A 27,139-nucleotide genomic window follows, 5' to 3' on the forward strand; every position below is an offset into this window, starting at 1 on the left:
ATATCCGCTAAACACTAGTATTTTGGGAACTTGCTGAGCAAACTTTTTGACTTTTAAATTTTTTTACATAAAAAAATCACAAAAAGTCAATTTTTTTTTTTTGTCAAAAAAACCACAAAAAAAACCAAAAAATTAATTTTTACCAACTTCCCAAACTATATTATAATAAACTAATCCCTAATAAATGGTAATACCGTAATAACCCACCTCTAATAAAATAATCCCTAATCGTCATACTCAAGAGCAACGTCAGAGCTTCACTTGTATTTGGTCTTGGAATTTCTTCAATTTTTCCGTCGAACCAGTCATCTGCACAAACCCTAATTGTTTCGATTCAATTCGATCTCGTTCTTGCTCTTCCCTGCCAACTGGTTGCTATCTTGTGCATTTTTCACCTACTAGAGCCAGAGAGTAATATTTCAAAGGTTTTTCTTTCTTCATTTCCACTTCTATTTACAATTTTCAACTATAATTTTGTTCTCTCTCTACAGTTTTATTATAATTTTGCTTACCCTGAAAGCTTTGTAATCTCCTCCTCTGCAACTCTATCATTACTCTGTTGTGTTGAGCAATTACCAGAACAATATTTTCTGTGTTCTGTTTTCATTTTACCAATCTCTCTTTCTTCTTTTCTGTTTCTGTTTTAGTAAAAAAAGTTCTCTTTTCTATATTCAACCTTGTTTGCCCAATAAAAAAACTTTGTACCCCTTTTGATTTTTCTCAGTGTTCATTTCCTAATCTTTGTTCAACTATTATCTAACCCCCCCCCCCCCCAAAAAAAAAAAAAAAAAAAAACTTTGTATCCCTTTTTGATTTTGCTCAATGTTCCTTTCCTATATTCATATCTCTTTGTTCTATTTCATTTTGCAAAGCTCACTTTCCTCATTTCCATTTTGATTGTTGTCCCAAAAGCTCTTTGTTCTGTTCTTGTTTTACATTTTTCTTTGCACAATCCTCAAAAAAAAATACTTGAGAAGGGTGGGGTTGGGGGTATGCATGGGTTCTGGCCAGAGAATGTTCGACTAAAAAATTATGCTGTAATTTCATTAAAACTTGATGGTATGCATGGGCTTCCTGGTAATTTAGAATTTCCAAATCTCAAGCTTCTACAGCTGGATTGCAATGCTAGATTACCACGAATCTCATATGATCTCAACTCAACAAAAGAATGGAGGTCAAAGTGCAAGAGACCCAAGATAGTTTCTAACAAGGAATGAAAGAACTTAAAGTGCTAGCTTTATCCTATGTGTTCAGCTTATTGCTGACATCATTTGGATGCTTGATCAACCTCCGAACCTTGTCACTTTTTCGTTGCCGACTTATTGATGATGATATCTCTGTAATCGGAGCATTAGAGAATCTGGAAATTTTGAGCTTTGCTGGCTCTTATATCAAGGAATTGCCAAAGGAAATAATAGGTCACCTTGCTCACTTGAAGGTACTTGATTTGTTGGGATGTATAGTGGAAAGGATTTACCCCGGGGTTTTGTCAAGCTTATTAAAGCTAGAAGAGCTGTATGTTGGAACCACGTTTCAACGGTGCTGTAAAGTTGAAGAAAGCAAAGAAGGTGCTAAAGCAATTATCGTTGAGCTGGTGTCCTTGTCCAATTTGGTGGCTTTGGATATTGCTCTAATGAACATTACCTTCTGGCCGAGAGGTTTGGTCGTTGAGAAGGTAAAAAAGTTTAATATAGTTGTTGGCGTGACTGACTTTGACTACATCATTGACCCTTGTTATTCGTTATCAAATCTGTTGGAGCTCCAAGTTCAAAATGTGAGTGACATTATTGAAACAAGGCTTAAATTGCTGTTGAAGGGCACTGAAATTCTGGATGTAAACTCAAGAACAAAAGGTTTGAAAATTCTGTGTGATTTGGTTGACGAAGATGGGTTTTGTGAAAAATTGAAGTATTATTGATTGAAGTGTTGATGTAGTGTATATTACAATTACAAGGATTCCTATTATATAGGAGTGTGTTTGGGAGTAGGTGGAGAGTAGGTGAAGTGGAGGTGGTAGTGGTGTAGTGGGTTAGGTTTAGTGGAGTAGGTGAGGTGGTAGTGGTGGTAGGTTTATGGTAAATTCTAACAGCCCCCCGCAAACTCAAGGGGGATAGGAACTAACCAACTTGAGTTTGGAGATAGTAACAAAACAAGAAAATACATAAAAATAAAAAAGGATAGGAGACACTGTATGGTCGTGTCAGACCATTGGTGAAGACACTGGATGGTGGTGTCATAACGTTGTAGAGGACACTGTATGGGGGTGTCATAACGGTGTAGAGGACACTGGATGGTGGTGTCAGACCGATGTAGAAGACAGTTTATGGGGTCATGTCGGACCGTTGTAGAAGACAGTTTATGGGGTCATGTCGGACCGTTGTAGAAGACAGTTTATGGGGTCATGTCGGACCGTTGTAGAAGACAGTTTACGGAGTCTTGTCGGACCCTTGTAGAAACTAACCGGAATCTATGTCGGGACAGTTTACAGAGTCTTGTCGGACCCTTGTAGAAACTAACCGGAATCAATGTCGGGACAGTTTACAGAGTCTTGTCGGACCCTTGAAGTAGCTAACCGGAATCAATGTCGGGACAGTTTACAGAGTCTTGTCGGACCCCTAAAAAGTCGCACCCTCAAAAGGTGTGCCCAATCTGTTAAAAGGCGTGCCCTCAAAAAGCGTGCCCAAGTCATCAAAAGGTGTGCCGGACATGATGGCGAGGCACGTGGGCGCCTTGGCTTGCGTGCCCGTTTGTCGGCTGGTGGGAAGAGGCGCGCGATGCGCGTGGCTGCCTCGGCTATAAGACAGAGGCTGAGGCTGAGGCAAAAAACTTGCGAGAGATATTCTGAGAGAGAGTGCTGAGAGAGATTCTGTAACATTCTGTTTTCTGAGAGAGAGTTCTGAGAGAGATACTGTGTGACACTCTGTTGCCTAGAAAATGGCTTCATCGTCTTCCCGCGGGCTGCTCACCCTCTTTCCCGACCTCAACGAGGCAACGAGAGAGAGAACTGGTGCGGTGGCACTGGAAACTCAACCAAGCGCCCCGGAGTTTGCTCCGTTGAACTTTCCGATGCGGTCGGTGGAGCAAAGAATGGCAGTGCAGTCGGATGTGGAGGCCAATCAGTATACTCTGAAGGCATGTGTGGAAAGCATGACGGCGGTCACAAACTTGTCGAACCGGCTGCAGAGTAGGACAAATGAGGTGCAGCATGTAAACTCCCAGCTGGCTCTGCTCCAACGCATGTATAAGGATGCGCGAGCAGAGATAAGCGTGCTAAGGGCAGAAAACAAGGAGCTGAAGCGGAAGGCCACCGTGATGTTCCGATTTGGAGGGCCGCCATATGCTGCAGTGGAGGAGCAGGGAGTAGTGATCGTGCCCAGTGGAGTGGGAAACACGGAGGCAACACCGGCAAGGACTGCCCAGGACGGAGGCAAGAAGAAGAGACCGGCGGCAGAGTAGAGAAGAAAAATCCCACCTGTGGATGTGGTTGTTTGTTTGTATTTTTTTTTTTATTTTTTATTGTTATTTTTATTTTTTTTGGTTTTGTATGGGGTAAAATGGTGATCGGGGTGAGCCCCGACATGAATAAAAGGTGTTTGGTTTGCAGTCCGTCTTCGTTTTTTTTTTTTTTATTGTTTTTTTTGTATTTTTTTTGTTTGTTTATTTATTTATTTATTTATTTTGTTTATATTGTAGTTATTTATTTATTTATTTATTTTTTTGAATAAGAATAATAAGAAAAACATCGTAATGGAGAAAGCAGAGGCGCGGGTGGAAGTTACAGGGAAAAGATATAAAGAGGGATTAAAATAAAAATAAAAGAAAATGATGAGGGAATGTCAGGGAAGGAGAGTGCAGAAATGAGATGATGATGTTTGTTTTAAAAAAAAGAAGAGAAGGGAAAATATAAAAAAATATATAGAGATTAAAATAAAAAAATATATCTAAATGCTGTCAACCACTATCTCAGGTGCATGAACCTTTGCTTTATCTGCATACTCCTCCTTTGCAGAGTGCACAACATGCTCCACGTGATTTAGGTCTTCTTTTCGACAACGCAACAAGACGGCAGGCTCTTTCAGCCTCAGCAAACTCTGAACAATGAGCTCTTGTAGAAGCTTTGATACGAGATGCATTGAGCTGCATAGAGTACTCGATTTTTTTTTTTTTTTTGTCCGAACTTCGACTTGCTTCTCTGACCGACGGGATCCCCTCGCGGGTTGCACCGTCGACCGACCTTGATCTTCCGAGAAGGGTTCGAGTGCGAGTTGGGCGTGAAGGTGGTGGACCCGAAGAAATTTCAAGGTATGTGTAAAAAATTTTATCAGACTAGGTTGAGGTCCGGCGGGCGGCTAAGGTGAGGTTGCCGCCCGCCGGGGAAGCGAAAATATTAGGTTCTAAACCTGCTCTGATACCATGTGAAAAATTGAAGTATTATTGATTGAAGTGTTGATGTAGTGTATATTACAATTACAAGGATTCCTATTATATAGGAGTGTGTTTGGGAGTAGGTGGAGAGTAGGTGAAGTGGAGGTGGTAGTGGTGTAGTGGGTTAGGTTTAGTGGAGTAGGTGAGGTGGTAGTGGTGGTAGGTTTATGGTAAATTCTAACAGGTTTGAATGCTTAACGAAGTTTGTTCCTACGACACATGTATGATTTGGAATACCTCATCAATACAGCAGATGGGGTTCCACAGAGTGCTTTCCCTGTGTCAGAGTTTCTGAATCTTAATGGTCTACATAATTTCAAAGGGATTGCTAGTCATGAAAGCCGACTACCAAACAAGGCTTTCAGTGCATTGAAAGTGTTGGTAATGGAATTCTTGTCTGAACTGACAAATTTGTGGAAGGGTCCCACCCAACTTGTATGGCTTGGCAACCTGATGTCTGTACATGTGTGGCATTGTGAGAAACTGGAAAGTATGTTCTCACTTTTCATAGCTAGAGATCTACTGCAACTGCAGGACCTTTCCATAGGACGCTGTGATATGATGGAAATTATTGTTTGGAGTGAAGGAGGAGAGCATGAAATAGCAACAGATAAAATTGAGTTTCCTAAACTAAAGCAATTGCATCTTAGAAACCTGCCAAGTTTTACTGCTATCTGCAAAGCTATGAATATAATTGAGCTGCCACAACTGAGTTACTTGGTACTGTGGGAAATACCAAAGCTGAAGCCTCTCTGGCCTGCTTGAGATTCAGAGTGTAATTGTGATCCCATCATTCAACCCCTCTTCAACAACAAGGTATGCTTCTCTTATTTAAGAGCTTAATTAATTGCTAATTTGTGAACCGCTTTGAATTTATTTACTATTATATCTCTATTTGAGGTTTATTTTTTTTCATAATTGTGTAATAAGTATAAGATTGCGTGCGTTACTTTCACGCCATATTCAATATAAATTGTGTTTTATATACATTTTTGTGTTTATATATCTCTAATCATACCAAATAAAAAGTAAAATTTACCAACCAAATTCCTAGGCATAAAAAAAATCTATACAAAATGATGTGATAATTGTATTTTGACAATTTTGAGCCGTAATAATCGGTGTTTTGCATTGAAGTGAGAGGGCCACATAAGGTCCCATTGTTCTATATAAAATTTTTTTATTATAAAAAATAAAAAATAATTAAATTACCAATTATTTTATCAACTAGTCACGTGTGACCCTACTGACATGTGAGTAATTAGTAAAATAGAAGATAGTTTGGTTTGTAAATGTAGCAAAATTCTTTTAAAAAAATAAAAAATATATGTTAAGAGCATAATAATAGGGAATGCATCTCTCCAGCAGTTTGGCCCACTGTGAACCCACCTTAGAGCCGTCTTGACAATCCAAATAATTCATCTTGTTTGACCCGTTAAGCAGATTATTTATACAAAAAATTAGGTTGATCGGGTAATAAGAGTCACTGGATTAGATCACATTTGTATAAAAAATAATTAACAAATAATAAAACTTTTCAATTAGTCTATCAGTTTTTTTAGAAAAATGAGATCCGATCAATTTGATTCTTGGCTTGAATGATCTTCTAGGAGGGTCATACAAAATGAGCCATTTCGATCACTAAAAAACAATGCCCAATTAGTGCACATTAATGTGTGTTTGGGAGGAGAAAGATTGGGTACACATCTAACTTTTGGCATAATGTACAAAGTGGTTCCATAATCTCATGGTTATTAGGCCAAGATTTTACCATTAAACTTTCGATCACTACGACAAATTAATATTTTAGAGATAAAAATTTAGAGACGAAATCACTTTCTAGAGACTCAAAAAGTAAACCCTTTTGCACCAAATTGTTTTGTTTCTAAAATTGCATTTATTAGTGACAGTTTCAAATTTTGTCACTATAGTCCTTATTTTACTTTTTTGGACAACCTTTTCCTGACTACTGTAATTTGCATCCTAATATTTTTTATAATGATATTTTTATTTTTTAGGATGAAAATGTTTTTCCCTAGAACTTTTATATGTTATAATGGATCATAGAGGTGGGGCCCTAATAATATGTGATTGACCCATGGATAAACCTTTCCCTTCCAAATTAGAGAATATATGCCACTATAAAATTAAAATAAGGTTCAAAAAATTAATCAATTTAAAAAATATATATTTGAATAGTTTCAACTTTAAAATATTCACTGAAAATATCCTTGGTAAATTAACTTAATCCTTCATTCATATTGTACTGATCATACATGAATAGAGATATAATTAAACATTATAAAATAAGGGTAATTTATTTTGTTCTAATTATAGCTTGAGACATTAAACTTTATAAAATAAAAGTGTATACTGGGTTGTATAGGCTATAGTTAAGTTAGCATCTATGCAAATTTTTTGTTTATTCATTATATAGTCAATGTAACTATATAAAAAAAAGACTTATTTAGACAATTTATATATTAGAAACTTACAACTATTTATAAGAAAAATACAATGTGTATGACAAAGATCAATCTGAACAGTTTTGAAGATTAATATAACGACACTAAAGATTTTCTAAAGAAAAGTTAATACTTACAATTCATAAAAAGGATATCCTATGGTGTGCATACTATATGCACCCTACCATAAAAATGTGTAATTTTATTACAAAATTTCGTAACAACTACAAAATGCGTAATTTTGTTACAAATTAGCGTAACAAAATATCCAAAATTTTGTAGTTGATGTTGCAAAAAATTGTGACTTGGTTATGACATTTTTTTTTTTATGTCAATTTGTGATGAGATTACGCATTTTGTGATTGATGTTATGAAATTTTTTGATAAAATTACATATTTTGTGATAGAGTGCACACCATAGCATTTCCTTCCGGAAAATAAAGACTTGAACTAATTGTTCAATGGGACTTCCAGGATTATAAGAAAATATATGGGGCTCATTATTGTACAAATGTATGGGATTTTCTATTGAAAACCCCTATTTATAAAGCATGAATCTGATAAAGTTGTTTAATATATTGAAGGTTCTTAAAATTATTATTACAAATTAAGGCTAATCCATATAGATTTGAAATATATTGATCAAAGAATGTAGGACAAATTACATTGATAGTCTCTACATTTTGCTGCTTGTGTCATTTTAGTCTTACAGATTCAATTAGCTTAATTTTGACCCTTAATTTTAAATTTTGCTTCAATTTGGTCCAATTGATAATGTCGATAGAGTTTTTGACTAAAAATTTCATGGAATTGTTTGATGTTAAGTCACTAAATTGATCGAGCTTACAATTTTGCTCATAAAAATATGGCAAATGCTGCTCATGTGCGCATTCGCCATAAAAGAATATTAACAATTGGAAGCAATTTGACCAATTTGAGACAAAATCAAAAGTTCAGGATCAAAATTGATCAAACTGAAATTGTAAGGACCAAAATGACACAAGAACTAAAGTACATAGACTAACAATGTAATTTGCACAAGAATCCATAAGTTAACGCAATTTTAATTTTTAAGGTCAATCACACTTTGTGCCCCTAAAGTATTACCTATTCATTTTTTTGGCCTTTTTTATTTCCCAATTTAGTCATTATACCATTAAATTTTGGGTAAATTACACTGACCTTTTTTGAAGTTTGAATAAAATACAGAAAATCCCTTAATTTTGACATAATTACAATGATATTTTTTAAAAAGTTTAAAGAGACCAAAATCAATGCGGATGGTATAAAGACACAAAGATACACAAATTAAAATATTCATTTTAATGTAAAAGAGATGATAACATCATTTTTTTCATTCATATGATTAACAAATTTAATATGATGACATGGGGACCAAGTGTTAGCTGAATTAAAACTTGAAAATAATCTAGTATAATGATGTAAAACCTATGAGATTTATTGTATTTTCTTTAAACTATAAGAGATGCTAGTGTAATTTACCCTTGAATTTATGTTAGTGTGGTCTCTTTGGAAGATTTTAGAATATTCTACTTTCAATGCAAATTAAAATTAACTTTTCAAATTGGTCTTGAACTAATTGTTCAATGGGACTTCGAGGATTGTAAGACAATACATGGGACTTATTATTGTACAAGTTTAACCTAAGGGATTTTCTAGTGAAAACCCCTGTTTGTTAGAGGTGTGCAAAAAAAATTGTGGAATCAATAAATCAATCAAATTCGGTCTAAATCATCGGTTTGTTCAGGTTTTTATTAGCTTGGATTATGGTTCTGAAGTGAATTGAACTGTGACGTATTTTTTTATATTTTTATATGTAAAAAGTAAAGTATAAAAACTTTTTTTTTATAAGATTTGAACACTAGCCCTTCATTGTGAAATTGATAAATTCTAACAAACTTAATTTGTTTACTAATATAAAATATATATTATATTTATTGTTATATAAAATTTCTAAAACCGTAAAATCGTACCGAACCAATCTGGTTTCTATGGTTCGGTTCTAGTCCTGTTTCACAATTTAACGGTTTGGCTATGGTTTTAATTTTTCTGGAACCGGTTCCCATGATTTGGTTCCTTGGTTTTCTCTAAAATCGAACCAATTTAATCCGTGTACGCCCTAATTGTTTATGAAGCTTGAACATGATAAAGCTTTTTAATATATTGAAGGTTCTTCAAATTAGGGTAGATTACATTGACAGTCTCTGTATTTGGGTTTTTGGGCTTGTTTGGTAGAGTTTTTTTTACAGCTTATTTTAGCTTTTAGCTTAATTTAAGCTGTTTTGTTGTGTTTGGTGTAGCTTAATAATATAGATTATAGCTTTTTGTAAGTGAAAAATCAGCTTTTTGTTGAAGTGGCTATGGGGGTGTTTAATTATTCAGCTTAAGCGGCAAGCTGGGAAGGGAGGGGCAAAATTACTTAAATGCCCCTTATCAACTTCGATTATTACCAAAAAACCAAGATATAAACCCACAGCCAAACACTGTTCACTTCTTCAGAGAGAGAGAGAAAGCTTGAGAGGCGATTTCAGACGGCGATTTCCGGTGGCGTGAACTAGCTCTCTCTTGCGTGAAACAGAGCTGGCTCTGTGAGCTCTGTCTCTCTGTCTCTCTCTCTCTTCGCGATCGCTGTAGATCTCTCTCTCTCTCTCTGGTGTTCGTAGCAGATCGCGGTAGAACTCTCTCTCTCTCTCTCTCTCTTCGTGATCGCAGCAGATCTCTGTCTTTCCGGCGTTGTTCGTGACAGATCTCTCTCTCTTCGGTGTTGTTCGCGGCATATCTCTCTCTCTCTCTTCGCAATCGCGGTAGATCTCTGTCTCTCCGGCGTTGTTCGTGGCAGATCTCTCTCTCTCTCTCTTCGTGATCGTGATCGCCACGTCGCCGCTATACCTTCGTTATCATCCCCATCCCCATCCCTTTCCGGTGAACCAGAGCCGTCGTCCCTGCCGGCTAGGTTTTCAGTGCTTTTTAAAAAAAAAAAATAATAATAATAATAAAGCATTTTAAGCCATTAATGAAATAAATTTTATATTAATTGATACTAATTAATAATTTTAGTATTAATTGATACTAATTAAGCCATTAATTGATAATAAATTAAATTAAAAAAATATTAATAAATTGGTATATTTTGTAACAATTTTGTAATAATAAATTAAAAAAATATTAATAAATTGGTATATTTTGTAATAATTTTGTAATAATAAATTAAAAAAATATTAATTGGTATTTGCAACAATTTTTAATAAATTAAAAAAATATAAATTAATATTCATGTATTTATAAACTAAAATGAATATAATTTGAAAATTTTAATTGATATTTCAGTATTTTTCAAAATTTTGTCATGATCAATCTCACCATGCATGTTACAATATTAATTTGAAAAAATAAACTATAAACTAAAGAAAATAAAATAAAATGAAGAAAAAGGAAAAAAAAGGGGCAAAAACGACATTACACAACAAAAAGCTATTTTACAGCTTATTCAACCAAACACTATTAAATCCATAATCCCACAGCTACACCAAACAGGTTAACAGCTTATGTTTATAGCTGTAATCTATAATCTGTTAAGCTATAATCTATAATCACTTTCCCACAACTCTACCAAATAGGGCTTTTATGTCATTTTGGTCTCTATAATTTCAATTAGCTCGGTCTTGATTCTGAATTTATGATTTTGTTTCAATTTAATCCAATTGCTTATAATTGTTAGCATTTTTTTAATGACAAATATGCTATGTGACATATGTCATGCTTTTCAAGGCAAAATTATAAATTTGTTCATCTCAGTAAGTTAATTTTAACCAATTTAGTGATAATTTTTCATCAAAAACACGAAAGGCATTATCAATTGGACCAAATCGACATAAAATCTAAAATTAAGAATCAAAATTGAGCTAATTGAAAATGTTGGGACCAAAATGACACAAGGGCAAAATGTAGGGATTATCGGTGTAATTTGTCCTTAAAATTATTATTACAAATTAAGGCTAATCCATATAGATTTAAAAAATATTGATAAAAGAATCTATAAGTTAAGGCACTTAATTTTTAAGGTAAATCATACTTTGTGCCCCTAAAAAGTATTCCTGATGTAGGACGAGTAGGGATTACCGTCCTACAAGTAGTGAGCCCGAGTTAAGTATACTAGCAGCAATAACAATAGACTTACAGGGCCAGATTTTGCGACTACAAAACTATTTGAAAAAATAGGAGTTTAAGGGTTTGTAAAAGGATAGGGTTTTGGGAATGAAAACACAAGTGTTTAGGGGCTGTTGGTGGCTGTTCTAAGCACTGCGAACAGTAACCTTGTTGGATAGAAGAAGAGACGGAGAGAGAGAGAAGTGCTTCACCCTCATAAGGGATAGGCCAATCACACAAACACAATCTCAAATTTTCATAATAATGGCTCTTCTCCCCAATCATTGAGATTATATATATATATTTATAGGCTAAAGACTCTTCTAATTTTATAAGGACTATTACTCAAATTTAGAAACTAAAAATATTTAGCAACTACTAATATTCTAGACCAACTATGACTTCAATTCTACTTCAATCATGATAGGAAACTTTAATGATTTCTAATTCTATTTCAATATCAAAATTAAAAATTTAGACTTTTGACTACTAAGATTATTTTAGACATAATAAAACCCATATATATACCCCTTTAATAACTTGACTCAAAATAAAACCCATGGGTGACCCCTACAACCCATGTCCAACAATTGTTGGAATTACCATTATACTCTTAATTACTAAAACTTACTATAATGACATGAAGATTCAAAATTATTCCAAATCTTTAATTCTTGATGCCCTAAATGTGCTTCATATGAAATTCCAGATTTACTTTTTTTCTTCTTTCCATGATCTTCATCAATTCCAGATTCTTTTTTTGGCCCTAAACTTTATTTCCCAATTTAGTCCTTACACCAATGAATTTTTGTTAGTGTGGTCTCTTTGGAAGATTCTACTTTCAATATAAATTAAAGTAAAAAATATTGATAATGATAATGTATAACACACAATTTTAAAATCATTAAAGAAAAATGATAAATTTGATATAATGCATCTTCAAAGTTAACATGAATTAGAGGAGACATGTGAAATGAGTTTATAGTCAAATTTATATATAGACATACACATATAGATACACACACACATATATATAAGAAATAAATAATAAGAAAAAAAAAATTAGTAGGATTGGGATTTTAATAGAATTGGGATTGTAGTATGTGGGTGTTTGGGAAGTTGCTATTTGAGTAGGCTAAAATTTTTGTGTTTAGGAAGATGATTGGATTTTTTTGTAGTTGGATGTGATGTTTGTAAGAGAAAAAGTGAAATGATTATGAATTTGATGTGATATTTTGTCTTATTGACTATTTTAGTCTATTTTGTCTTTTTGTGGATTTTAGCTTAAAAGAGGCTAAAATCTTTCTTCCCAAACACCCCTTATGATTCCACTCGATTTTCTGACTAGTTTTGTGGTCACTTTAAGATTCTATTGTGATCTAAATTGTTTAGCCCAATTGAAATCACAGAATCGTAAAATTCTACTATCTCATCAAGATTTCGATAATCATGATGATAATTCTTGTATCTCATTATCTAGTGATTGATTCGACTCCACCTTGATCACCATCCAGTATTACCAAAAAGAAACTTAATGTGTATTTATATTTGGTGAATTCAAGAATCTAACAAAATGGGTTGGGCTTTTAGCTCGAGGATCTAAAAATGTTTTGCAATAGATTTGTAAGAACTGTTTTACATTTAATTATTCAAATATGAAGTATATTAATTTGAAAATTAAATTAATGGATGATGTTTAATGGAATAAAGTATGTTGTGCTTACTACGTTTATAACCTCGTGAATGGACTCGTAGGTTAAATTGACCACCATTGAATATTTGTACATCTCTCAAATGGAGAATCTGATGGAGATTTGGCCTGGGAAACTTCAAGCTAAACTAAGAGGGATGGAAGTTCACAGGTGTGATGGGCTCTCAAATATTCTTTTCTCATCCAATTCAATTAAGGGCATGCAAAATCTTGAACTACTTGATGTACAGTGGTGTCGATCTATTGGAGTAGCATTTGACCCTGAAGGACTTGTTTGGAAAGGCATATTAGATATGGCATTGCCTTCATTAAAAAAGGTGAAAATAAGCTGTCTACCAAGTTGACATATGTTTGGAAGGACAATTCACCAGGAATTCAAGGCTTTCAGAACCTAAGATCCTTAATAGTAAATGGTTGTGGCAGTTTGATAAGTCTATTCTCATACTCTCTAGCCAAACTTCTTGTGAAACTACAAGACATAGAGGTAACGGAATGTGGTGGGATGGAAGCTATTATTGCAAATGAACCAAATGCAGATGATGAAGTGACAATGAAGATAATCATGTTCCCTCAACTGAAAAAACTCAAATTTAGAAATCTGCCAAACCTTGAGAGCTTCTGCTCTCGGATTTATACGTTTGAGGAATCATTATTGAAGACCGTGGAAGTAAACAACTGTCCCAAACTGAAGACACTCCCTCCAGCATTTCAGTGCAAGCTAGAGTAACAAAGGAACAACGTTGGATTGCATGAAGAAGTTTAAAAGGTGGACTTTCAACCATCTCTTGGATGAAAAGGTATGTTGATTTAACTTAAATTATATAGTACTCACCATTAACTACCAATTTGTTTCAAAGAAAATGTTTCCAAGATCCGTTAAACTAAGGATACAATCATTCATTTGAAGAGGAAAAGAATTGTAAACAAAATCATTGAGGGTTGTATGTGAAACATTGCTTTGGATAGAGATTTGGAAAGGAAAAAAGAAAAAGTGGGTGAAATGTGAATGAAATATAGTTTCATTTTACAAATTTTTCCATTAATTTCCAAATCCTTATCCAAACACAGCCCGAGAGGAAACTCCGACTCCGTTTGTTTTGATGTAAAATATTTTATATTGAATTTTTTTTTTTTCGTTTAATTTGATTTTGCACACAAAAAAATCTTTCTCTTTTTCGATGTTTGGTTGACACTATTGAAAATAATAAACTTTCTTTTTATTATTAGGAGTTATTTTTTCCTACATTTAGTTATGCTAATTATGGAGGAATAATGGTATGCATGTAATGGTTGATAATGGTGTGCTAAGAGTCATTAGTATGTTAATGTGTTAGTGGTTAAAAAGAATAATAGAGTTAGTGGGTCTTAATGTGAGTGTGTGAGTTGCATGTTAGGATCTTATATATATGTAGTCATGCAATCTATATGTGTAATGAGGAATAAGAATGAGTAGGAGAGTGCAATGATAATAATATGAGTGAAATATAAAAGTTGAATTTATTTTTCTTCAATTCTCTTCTAAATTTGTGTGAGTAATTGTTGTGTGGCCAAATTTATTTCTAATAGACACTTGAAAAAAAACTTTCTATTGTATGCGTTGAGTAGAAAACCACACCCCCCCCCCCCCCCCCCAACTTTTTGAAAGATCAATGTGTTCGAGAGCTAGAAGTGAACTTTCTAAATAAAAAATTGACTCACCGAATTTTCAATGGTAAGTCATTTTGGGGACTCTGATGAAAAAAAAATTTCTTAAAATTTTTTTACTTACTTTTTGTTAACCAAAAATGAAAAATGTGTAAAATATTTTTGAGGAAAACATTTTACTTCAAAACAGATGGAGCTTTTATCACTAATGCAGTCAAGAATTTTGTCTTTAAAAGCAATGTCAATTGAGTCCCAAAAAAATGGGTAAAAACTCACTAGGCTGAGTTCAGTTCAATTAGATCAAATGCTAGTTGAGTTTTTCATACCAAAATTTCATCTTAGGTAAAAACTCACTATTATTTCTAAAGAAATGACAATTTGTTGTTGCATGTCTAATTTTGAAAGTGCCATAAGTATTATTTTAATAGAAACTTTGTATGAATATTTTGTTTGTTAATGCAATTTTGCATCCAAACTGACTTAAATAAAAATGTTGTACAGGGAATGGGCTTCTCGATAGTTGGCCTGTTGGATTAAACAGTATGGTTAGATTTGTGAGGGTCTACCACAAGTTCCGCTATGATGATATATTCGAATAAACAAGAGTTTTACAGATATGTTCAATTTCGTCGTTAAAAATATGACAATGACATTTATGGCAATATAAATATTTCGACTCTAAAAACTTGTTTTGTTTCTAAATTTTTTTCTTTGAAACCTTAATTTGTTGTAGTGATCTGAATCTTTCATTTTATAATCACTATGTATCCATAAAAATTCAAATTTATTTGATAATCTTGATAATATGATCATTTTTGCTTTCAAAAGAAATGAAATTTACTTTTTTGAAGATAATTAAAAATGATAAAATCATGTTGTTATAATTATCATATCAATCTAATTATTTTTAGAGGTAACACTACAATGATTATGTCTTTATACCATATAGGGTTTACCATCTCATAAATACAATGGTTGAATGAATCCTATCACTTATGTCTGTTATCAATATAGTGATGACACATCCTATGGTAAACCAAATGAGGGATAAAGACGTGATTATTGTGACACTACTAAAAATAATTGGAGAACTGTTGATGAAGCAATTAAGCTCTATGGAATCCAAATGGAATAACTGCCAACAAGCCCATTCCTTGTATAAATATTTTGCACAATCACTTTTTCAAATTTTTAGTACAAAAAAATTATTAGGAAAAATTACATTGACATCCCTTGAGATTTAGAAACAACACAGTAAATTTTACAAATTTAGCATAATTACATTAGACTCCTTTTAGTATTTTGATTCACAAAATACTTAGCCCCTTTTTCATTGATAATTTGTCAATCATATGAATTGAAAAATGGGACTGTCATCTCTTTTATCCTGAAATATGTATTTACGGTGTTTATTTTTGTGTTTTCACATCATCTGCATTTGTTCTGGTCTTTTTACCTTACTAAAAGAGAGGGCGGTGAAATTATGTAAAAACTGTGGGACTTATACTTTCTCTTCAAATCTCAGAGGAGATTAGAGTAAATATATAGATAGCTAGCTCTTACATGAAATCGCATTTAATGTTTCCATTTGGCAACTCCAGTTTTTAATTTCTTAACAAAGGATGTGATATATATAGTTGAGACATCTATGTTGGATATGTGTTTGACCTCCAATATTAACTTGATAATAGATATTTGTGTCTTGCAAAGCCTAAAAAATGCTGCATTCATTAGACACAAGCACATTGAATGTAATAAGCTTCTAACTAGTCTTTAATGTCTTTCATTTTCAAAATTTGATTGCAGGTGATTTGTTAGAATAATGGTATATGTACTGTTAAAATTTATGTATTATTGATTGATGAATTGTTGATTGATGTATTACAAGATTGATTGATATCTGTATATTACAATTCCTATATATAGAGGAGAAGATGGTAGTGGAGTGTGTGATAGTGGAGGTGGATGGTAGTGGAGTGTGTGATAGTGGAGGTGGTAGGTGTGGAGTGTGTGATAGTGGAGGTGGTAGGTGGAGAGAAATTCTAACAGCCCCCCGCAAACTCAAGGAGGATAGAAACTAACCAACTTGAGTTTGGAGAGAGGAACAAAACAAGAAAATACATAAAAATAAAAAAAAGAATAGGAGACACTGTATGGTCGTGTCAGACCGTTGGTGAAGATACTGAAAGGTGGTGTCATAACGTGGTAGAGGACACTGTATGGTGGTGTCATAACGTTGTAGAGGACACTGTAAGGTGGTGTCATAACGTGGTAGAGGACACTGTATGGTGGTGTCATAACGTGGTAGAGGACACTGTATGCTAACCGGAATCAAATGTCGGGACAGTTTATAGGGTCATGTCGGACCGTTGAAAAAGCTAACCGGAATCAACTGTCGGGACAGTTTATAGGGTCATGTCGGACCGTTGGAGATGCTAACCGGAATCAAATGTCGGGACAGTTTATAGGGTCATGTCGGACCGTTGAAAAAGTTGCACCCTCAAAAGGTGTGCCTAATGTTGTCAAAAGGCGTGCCATCAAAAGGCGTGTCCAATTCATCAAAAGGCGTGCCGGACATGATGGCGAGGCACGTGGGCGCCTTGGCTTGCGCGCCCGTGTGTCGTCTGTCGGCAAGTGGCGCGCGATGCGCGGATCGGCCCTGGCTATTTAACCAAGGTTGAGGCAGAGGCTGTGCAAACCAGTTGGAAACCTCTGAATTTTGGCAGTCTGAAACACTCTGTAAACCCTGCGCTGAAACACTGAGCAACCCAAAACATGGCCTCTTCTTCCCGTCCAGCTACCCAGAACCTGCTCACGCTCTTTCCAGAACTGAACGAGCCCACAAGAGAAATAACTGGTGCGGTGGCCAGTGAACCTCAACCAAACACCTCTGGTTTTGCTCCATTGAACTTTCCGATGCGGTCGGTGGAGCAAAAAATGGCGGTGCAAACGGATATTGAGGCCAATCAGTATACGCTGAAGTCATGTGTGGAAACCATGACGGCGGTCACAAACTTGTCGCACCGGCTGCAGAGCCGGACAAATGAGGTGCAACAGTTAAACTCCCAGCTGGCTCTGCTCCAACGCATGTATAAGGATGCGCGAGCAGAGATAAGTGTGCTGAAGGCGGAAAATAAGGAACTGAAGCGGAAGGCCACCGTGATGTTCCGTTTTGGAGGTCCGCCATATGCTGCAGTGGAGGAGCAGGGAGTAGTGATCATGCCCAGTGGAGTGGGAAACACGGAGGCAACACCTGCAAGGGCCGCCCAGGACGGAGGCAAGAAGAAGAGACCGGCGGCAGAGTAGGTCGGTGGGTGGCCGTCTGCAGAAAAGAAAACAAAGCTGTTGATGTTGTGATTTTTTTTTTTATTTTTTTATTTTATTTTTATTTTATTTTTAAAATGTGGATCGGGGTTGATCCCGATATGAATAAAATGAGTATATTGTGCAAATCCGAATGGCGTGAAGGGACAAGACGGAGCAGAAAAATTAAACTGGAATGAATTTATTTTTTTTTATTTTTTATTTTTTTTAATAAAATAATAATAATAATAATAATAATAATAATAATAATAATAAATAAAATGAAGTGGGGGAAATCAGTGGAATCAATAAAGGCGAGGATGAGATATTTTAGTGGTATCCACTGACTTTGTGGGCGACAGCAGGTCGAGCATCTTTGATTCCAAGGCTGGGATTGCTTTGAATGATTTCTTTGTTAAGTTGGTGGCATGGTCTGACAACGAGTGGGGTGTCATGTAAAGAAAAAAATAAAAAAATAAAAGAAGAAAAGTAAAAAACAAAAAAAGGGTGGTGAGTGGAGCATATGGTGATGAATAAAATAAAGGAGTGGGGTGTCAAGTGATGCTAATGGTATCTTGAATGTCTCTGCTGAGGACAAGACCACTGGTCAGAAGAACAAGAACCGGTTAGTAATGGCGACGTTGGTGGTCAGATTTCCGCGCCGCCCCCGTGTGTGGGTCAGATACCAGCCACCGGCATGAACCTAACGACGGCGCTTGCGGCGGAGCGCAACCTTCGGCCCGCGGGTCCCACAATTGACGCGGCGGCGACAACTAACGGAGGGACGATGCTGACATTCACGCAGTTGAGATCGTTGATGGGATTGTTTGAAGAAACGGACGGCGAGGATCGAAAGAGGAGGGAGAATTGATGAGGTGTTTGTTGACTTTGCCGATGAGGACCATGGAGACGATTTCCATGGTGGAAGCGTCGGTGACTCGGAGGCCGTGGAGGAAGTTGGGTTGGAGGCCGAGTCGACTCAGCCATTGGTTGATCTCGGGGCCACCGCCGTGGACGAAGACGATGCGGATGCCGACGCAGGAGAGGAGGACGAGGTCGGAGATGACGAGGTAGAAAGCGTCATTTGCCTTCTCTGCAATGGCACGGTACTGCACAGATGCTACAACATTGACAAATACATTGTTCTTTGTTTTCGTCTCACAACGAACATCCAACTGCTGCAGCCGGAGGGAGAGATGACCGGCCAGCTGATTTCCAAGGATCCAGGGCAAGCAACCATTCCGTGTATCCTCATTTGTTGTGAGCTTTTACGTTCCAAAAGAGAACCAAGCTAGCACGCCTCCGGCCAAAGGCCTTCATGCCCAGAGATGGGAACCAATATATGCAGCCGTAAGACAATTCAGCGGATTCGTATCCGACTCTGATGTTGGAGAAGAAGCTGCTGCCTTGCATGCCAGTCTTTCAGGCACCGTTTGGTCGGCTGCCATTGAGAAAAGCCATGCCTCTGAGATTGCCACGGAGTACACTGTTGCTCAGTACAATTCACCATTTGAGTTTGAGAACAGAGTGAATGAAATTTGGTTGATGTTTGATATGGAATAATAATCACGATGGCGTTGGGATGGATCATTTCCTGTGAGCCTCTTGCTGGAGTTGATGGAGGTTTCAATTGGTTGAGATCCGGCGGGCGGTCAAGGCAAGGTTGCCGCCCGCCGGAAGGTGGAGAACACCGAGAACACCAAGATCTTTAACCTATTGCTCTGATACCATGTTAAAATTTATGTATTATTGATTGATGAATTGTTGATTGATGTATTACAAGATTGATTGATATCTGTATATTACAATTCCTATATATAGAGGAGAAGATGGTAGTGGAGTGTGTGATAGTGGAGGTGGATGGTAGTGGAGTGTGTGATAGTGGAGGTGGTAGGTGTGGAGTGTGTGATAGTGGAGGTGGTAGGTGGAGAGAAATTCTAACATGTACTAATTAGTGTACTAATTGATGATTTGGCATAATTTAAAAGGTTTTTGGGATTTGTAATGTGATTAATGAGTAAGGTCAATAATAATGTCATGTTAAAATGTACCAAAACACTACCTACTACACCTACTCCACCTACTACTTTACCTACTACATCTCCTATATAAAGAACATACTCACCATTTGTAAGATACAAAATATCAATAATCAATCAATAATACAATTCTCTATTTCTCTTTATACATTAAATTTTAACATGGTATCAGAGCCAAGTTAAAAACCTAGTCATTCTGCTTCACCGGCGGGCGGCAGCCTTGCCTTGGCCGCCCGCCGGACCTCTACACATACCTTCACTCCGCTGCCACAAATTCCATAGCTGCTCTCTTCTCAGCCAATGAAGGAATTCCACCTTCCCTTGCACAGCACATAAAGAATCTTCTCTGCCCATCAACTCCCAATTTCTTCAACACCTTGTATGATCCTTTTCGAGATGGTGCAGATTTCGTCCGTGGATACCCTTTTAGCCTTCGCAAGGGTGTTCCAACTGTTGTTTCTCACGGCCTCTGGCTTAACATCCCAGATTATGATGCCCCCACACAGCTCGTGAAAGCCTCTTGTATAGGCTAACTGAACATCGTCTCTGTACTCATGATTCGATTTTCGCCTCTTTCGGTCATCCTCTTAGTCTCGATCTCGTCGATCATCTATGAATCTTCAAGCTCCTCGATCATCAATCCCTCTAAAGTCAAGCAAGTTTCATCCAAATCCAGAGCTTTGTATACGAGGGTTTTCTCACGGACGAAGAGTGCAATCATTTGATATCTCTTGCGAAATCGGAGCTGAAAAGATCTGCTGTTGCTGATAATGAATCTGGAAAGAGCAAGCTTAGTGAGGTTCGAACTAGCTCCGGAATGTTCATCAGTAAGGGAAAGGATCCTATTGTTGCTGGTATAGAGGACAAGATCGAGATGTGGACCTTTCTACCAAAAGAAAATGGCCTCTTGCACGAGAACTGTTTTCATATGGTCATAGTATTTTCTTCTGCTCCAGCAGCTCCCATGTCTGATTTTTCAGAAAGTTAAAATAAAAAGAGAATAATCTTGGAGGGGTGCTTGAGTCTGTGATCTGGAAGCTCTCTCTCTCTCTCTCACTTCCTGTTGTCTCCCATATGATCCCCTTTCTTTTCTTTTCTTTTCTTTATTCTCCACCCACACAACCCAACCCTCGACTCTCACTCACCTTTCTTTTTTCCACACCCATCCACCGCCCAAATTTTATTTTTTATTATAAAACTTAATTGGTGCTCTATTTTTATTCATTATTATATATTCATCATCACCATCTCCATATTTTTTTTATTATTCGATTCCCTTACTTTTCACAAAAAAAAAAAAAAAAAAAAAAAACAAAAACAAAACAACATTCATCATTCCACAAACTCATTTTATTCATGACGGGGCTCACCCCGATCACCATTTTACACCACACACAAAAAAAAAAAAAAAACAAAACAAAACAAAAAAACACAACGACTTTGTTTTCTTTTCTGCAGACGGCCACACACCGACATCCCTTCTCTACTCTGCCGCCGGTCTCTTCTTCTTGCCTCCGTCCTGGGCGGCCCTTGACGGTGTTGCTTCCGTGTTTCCCACTCCACTGGGCATGATCACTACTCCCTGCTCCTCCACTGCAGCATATGGCGGTCCTCCAAATCGAAACATCACGGTGGCCTTCCGCTTCAGCTCCTTGTTTTCCGCCTTTAGCACACTTATCTCTGCTCGCGCATCCTTATACATGCGTTGGAGCAGAGCCAGTTGGGCGTTTAACTGCTGCACCTCATTTGTCCTACTCTGCAGCCGGTTCGACAAATTTGTAACCGCAGTCATGGTTTCCACACATGACTTCAATGTATACTGATTGGCCTCCACATCCGACTGCACTGCCATTCTTTGCTCCACAGACCGCATAGGAAAGTTCAATGGAGCAAACTCCGGGGCGCTTGGTTGAGGTTCCAGTGCCACCGCACCAGTTATCTCTCTTGTTGACTCGTTGAGGTCGGGAAAGAGAGTGAGCAGACCGCGGGAAGACGAAGCCATTTTTCTGGGCAACAGAGTGTTACAGAGTATCTTTCTCAGCAAAACGAAGAATTTTTCAGAGGTTTCTCTCAGTTTTTCTGTCTCAGCTTCTGCCTCAGCCTCAGCCTCAGCCTCCGTCTTGGTTAAATAGCCGAGGCAGCCACGCGTATCGCACGCCACTTGACGCCAGACGACAAACGGGCGCGCCAGCCAAGGCACTTACGTGCCTCGCCATCATATCAGGCACGCCTTTTGATGGCACGTCTTTTTATGGATTTGGCACGCCTTTTGAAAAATTGGGCGCACCTTTTGAGGGTGCGACTTTTTAAGGGGTCCGACAAGACACTGTAAACTGTCCCGACATTGATTCCGGTTAGCTCCTTCATGGGTCCGACAAGACTCTATAAACTGTCCCAACATTGATTCCGGTTAGCTCCTTCATGGGTCCGACAAGACTCTGTAAACTGTCCCGACATTGATTCCGGTTAGTTTCTACAAGGGTCCAGCAAGACTCTGTAAACTGTCACAACAACTGTCACAACATTGTCTGCTACAACGGTCCGACATGACCCCATAAACTGTCTTCTACATCGGTCTGACACAACCATCCAGTGTCCTCTACAACGTTATGACACCATCATACAGTGTCTTCACCATCGGTCTGACACGACCATACAGTGTCTCCTATCCTCTTTTCTTTTATGTATTCGTGTATTTTCTTGTTTTGTTACTCTCTCCAAACTCAAGTTGGTTAGTTCCTAACTCAAGTTGGTTAGTTCCTATCCCCCTTGAGTTTGCGGGGGGCTGTTAAAACCTACCACTACCACTACCACCTACTACACCTACTCCACCCACTTCACCTACTCCACTTCACCTACTCCACCTACTCCACCCACTTCATCTACATCTCCTATATAAGGAGCCTCTCATATTTGTAATTTATACAAGATAACATTCAATCAATCAATAATACAATTCTCTATTTCTCTTTATACATTAAATTTTAACATGTCATAACTAGTATTAGTACACTAGTTAGTTCACTAATTGGTGTATGTAGCACCACCGGATTTGTTATGCTTTTCTTAATAAAGAAGTTGGAGAAATAGATATTGGTCCTATTTATGAAGAAACCAAGGCTACAAGGTGTTCTTCTATATGAAAAACTGTTTAGTTGTTAGGATTACATTTTATCTATTGTTGGGCTTGTATAAGTAGTGTGGCATCTCATTGGTTGGGTTGATTGTGCTAGCATAGCTTTCTCTGTTGTGGCATAACTGGATTGACTTTATTATAAACCATGTAATAATTTGTGTGAATTTGACGAGTGTGCTTTGTGTGAAATTGTAACAATGACATCATGAGCGATTGTCAATATCCTTAAATAAATTTGTAGATTATTTTCTCTACGTGTGCGTTTGTGTATACAGAATATGAAAGTAAATAAAGGGGACTGAAAGAAGCTCCATCAAATCGTAATACAGATTGATTGATCTTTGATAAATCTTAAACCTGCAATTTATTGTCTAGCCCATGTTGCCATCTTTGTTTAGCTGCCCTTGAACTATATATGGTGAAAAAATTTAGAGAGTTAGTTATCAAAATCATAGTTGTGTTAATTACTAAAAAAAAATTCATAGATATATGCATAATTGGCTGCAAACATTTAACATACAATGCCCTATTATCTACCTGCAGGGATGATGACTATTTCTGGGGAAAAACTCACTTTTTTCCTCTTTGTTTCACCTATATTCGATATTTCCCTCTTTTTTTTTCTTTTTTTTTTTCCTTCTCATTTTTCCCTGAATTCAACACTCCTTTGGTACTTTCTCTTTTCCCTTTCAATCTACTCTTGAAAAATGGAATGGTGGATTAACATAACACTATATTGGAAAGAGCATATATGGGGTTGTTTGAAATAGGGTTATGATTTGGTTCTCTCTGGCCATAGCAGAAATTCAATTAAAAATTCTGTTTTTGACTTCGATTGATCTAATTTCCTTCAAACCTTTCTGGAAATCTGTAGCAGAGTACTCCTGAATCTGAAATCATGCTTTGGCCCATAATGCAACTCTAGTGTTGGCTATGATATAAGAAAGAAAAATCTATAAATACCTCAAAAAAAAAAAAGCACTTTGTATCCAAGTTGAGCAAAGCCAGCCATGATATGATCTGCCTACTCCAAGTAGTCCTACTGGTTTTTCTGGGTTCTATTTCCTAATAAACTCTCTCTAGCCAAACAGGTTTTCAGATAATAACCCTACTCCAAAAATATGTTGTCATCAATTCCTAGTAATCAATCAACGGTAATATTATTCACACATTCCTAGTAATCAATCAATGAGCTACATGGTAATATTATTCACACATTACCTAATTGGAGTATTTGAGAATTTGATTAACAAACAAGTTTCCACATTCCGTCTTCACTCCCTCAAATCCGAGACACCAATTCTGCTATGCCTCTCATAACGGTCACTTTTGACATCATCCATCACTGCCAACCTATGAGGTATGAGTATTTCAAAAAACATGCCGTATCCGTATCGGGGCTGTACCAGCGTATGGTATCTCGTATGGTACTTTTGCATGCATACTGGGTATATGAAACACGTATTTAAATTTTTTCTTCTTAATTTTTGACATACCCAGATGTACCTAGTATATACCCAAATCATATCGTACCTCAGTTAAAACAATATTTTCTTCTACTACAGAGATAAAACTCCTTTCACTAGACTTCTTTTTAATTTTTAGTTCTATGCTTAGCATGATTTTAAAATTAAACTATGGTTTGTATGTTATTTAATATATTGACATTTAATTTTGATTTATACCTTTACTTTTGACATTAAAGGTTAATTATAGGTTGGATCTTAATAAATTAAACCATTTAATTATCTAAATTAAAAATAAATATTTTTTTACAAGCATACCAAGCCGAACCCATACCCTATTTTTTTGGATTTTAGCGTAAAGATATACCCATATCGTACCAATACCAATACTCGTATCTGTACCCGTGCTTCATAGCATTGCCAACGTAGCGTTTTAAAAAATGCGTTCTATCAGTTATCCTTTCGAAGTGATAAAAGATGCTCTAAATGAGTTCTATCAGTTATCAATTGGTAATAGGCCAAACTTTTTTATTTTTTTGATCAGAAAGGGGAAAATATATTAAGATGTGGGTATAATTACATTATTGTAAATCAAACAACTCAACTCATAGGGAGGCAAAGCAACCCAGTTAACAGGTAAAAGTAAAAGTGCATTTGCATTAGCAATCCAATGTGCAACTTTGTTAGTATTTCGCCTGGTCCAGTAGAAAAACAAGGGCCAAGTCTGGGAGATCCAACTAATATTACTGAATCAAATTCTGCAAGTTCCAGAGGGTATTATTCCTATTAAATATGTGGGTGTTACCCTCCTCTCGATCAGATTAAAATATACAAGGATTGAGGACAATATTCCTCAAAAGAAAAAAGAAAAAAAAAGAAAAAAAGGACAATTGAAAGATAAAATTATCAAATTTTACTGGTAGCTCTTTATTCATTTTACCTACTAAGGTGGTTAAAGACATTGAAAATGTGTTTACAGATTTGAAACTTGGGGAAAAAAGTTGTTTGGAATTCTATTTGTACTCCAAAAATTAAAGGGGATGCGGGTATCAAACTTTTGGGTTGTGTTTGGATTATGAATTTAAAAATGAAAACGAAAATGAAAAATGTGAGTCAAATGTAAGTAAAATGCAATTATATTTTATCTATATTTCATTTATATTTTTCCTTTCTCTTTTCAAAGCTCTATCAAAATCCATGATGTAAACATCCTTAAAGCTTTGGAATAAATGGATTGATACTTGTAATTAAATATGTCATTGGTGATGAGGTGGACACTTTCTTGTGGATTGATAATTGTTATTTTCTTGAAGCCTCTCCATAAGAAATTTGCTGATAAAAACAGAGAAACAGAGCGATTCAAGAATTTGTGACAAGCAGTCCCACTAATTTCAGGCTTATGCTTAACATTGCTAATATAGTGGTTTGGATTCTACCTGCCGATAGGACATATGTTCCTCTACAATTGCCTGAGAAGCTATCTGTATAATTCATTGGCCCAAAATTGTTTAGCTCACTCAAAATATACATAAAAGTGCATTCTTCTTAGGGAAAAATTTGTAGTAAAATTTATGAGTGGCAAATCAAATATACATAAAAGTGAATTCTTCTTAGGGAAAAATTTGTGGTACAATTTATGAGTGGCAAATTTATGATATGCACCATAAACTGGAAGTGTTGTACTTTTTGTGGCAAAAAAATTGAATTTTATTTTATGATTTATGTTATAAATTTTTGTGATATTGCTATGAAGATATATCATATACATACTTTTAAGAGTGCAAATAGTAACATCTCCCTTCATCTTATGGGCCCTCTGTCATGGAAGAATGGTTTCAAAGAAAACATTGCTAGAAAGAGGTATGATAGTAGATCCTATCTTTTCCTTTCTGTGACAAGTTTTACCTCTCATGGTTAATTGGTTAATTTGCTAGCTTGCATCTAGGAGTGTAAAAATGATCTGCAGTTCGTGAGCAGCTTGAAGTCCGTCCAGGCCTGGGGTGAGCCTAGCCCGTTTAGGTCTATTTGGGCCTGGGCTCGAGCCCAACTCGAGCCCCAAGACCGAGGCCTGGGCCTGGGCCATTATTTTGAAGTTTGACCCGCCCGCTTGCCTGCCCAGTGTCTTTTTTAATGAAAAACAGAGACCAGGCCCAGACCCACCAGCCTGGCCCGAGGCCCGGCCCATTCTAGTCCCGAACACTCCTGGACCTGGGCTTGGGCCTAATTTTTTGGCTTGTGGCCCGGCCCGATCCAAATTTTGGCTACAGCCCGTGAGGCCCAACATGGGCCCGACCAGATTTACACCCCTACTTGCATCTTTTTGATGGGATTGGTAAAATTTAACTGGATTAATATTTTTAAAATCTTTAAATATGATATAAATTAGTTGTTAGTAAAATTTATGTTTGGTTTATAGATTTGGAGATGAATAAAAAAAATAAGTGAAATTACGTAAAATGTAAGTAAATTTTATATATATTTAATCTATTTTTTTTTTTCATTCTCTCTTTAAATTTATGAACCAAACATAATTTTTAAAAATCTTTAATATGTGATATAAATTAATCGTTTTATTTATGCTTTTAAAATCAAATGTATTTCTACTCTAAGAATTGTGTTTTTTTTTTTGTTAGGTTGACATAAGATTATATTTGTATCTTATATTTGTGATGGGAAAGAAAGAGGAGGTGAAAGGAGAGGCGCACAAAAACCAATTTATGTTACGTCCTAACTTTATTAATTGAGCCATAAGGTTAACTTTAATAATTGAGCCATAAGGTTGA

The 27,139-nt window shown here is 36.2% G+C and overlaps 1 long non-coding RNA gene across 2 annotated transcripts; it reads left to right on the plus strand.

Moving 5' to 3' along the window:
• Window positions 1-209: 209 nt before the first annotated feature.
• On the plus strand, window positions 210-15,097 carry LOC145801004 (uncharacterized). 2 transcript variants are annotated; one of them, XR_014341786.1, is made up of 4 exons: window positions 212-1,890; window positions 4,610-5,241; window positions 12,813-13,565; window positions 14,914-15,097. It is a non-coding gene; the product is annotated as an uncharacterized LOC145801004 (long non-coding RNA). The 2 variants fall into 2 exon arrangements; XR_014341785.1 differs by lacking the exon at window positions 14,914-15,097 and having other exon boundaries at window positions 210-1,890; window positions 12,813-13,994.
• Window positions 15,098-27,139: the final 12,042 nt, after the last annotated feature.

This window comes from Camellia sinensis, chromosome 10, assembly GCF_055761805.1.
Source record: "Camellia sinensis isolate YWXY chromosome 10, ASM5576180v1, whole genome shotgun sequence".
Lineage (NCBI taxonomy): Eukaryota > Viridiplantae > Streptophyta > Magnoliopsida > Ericales > Theaceae > Camellia > Camellia sinensis.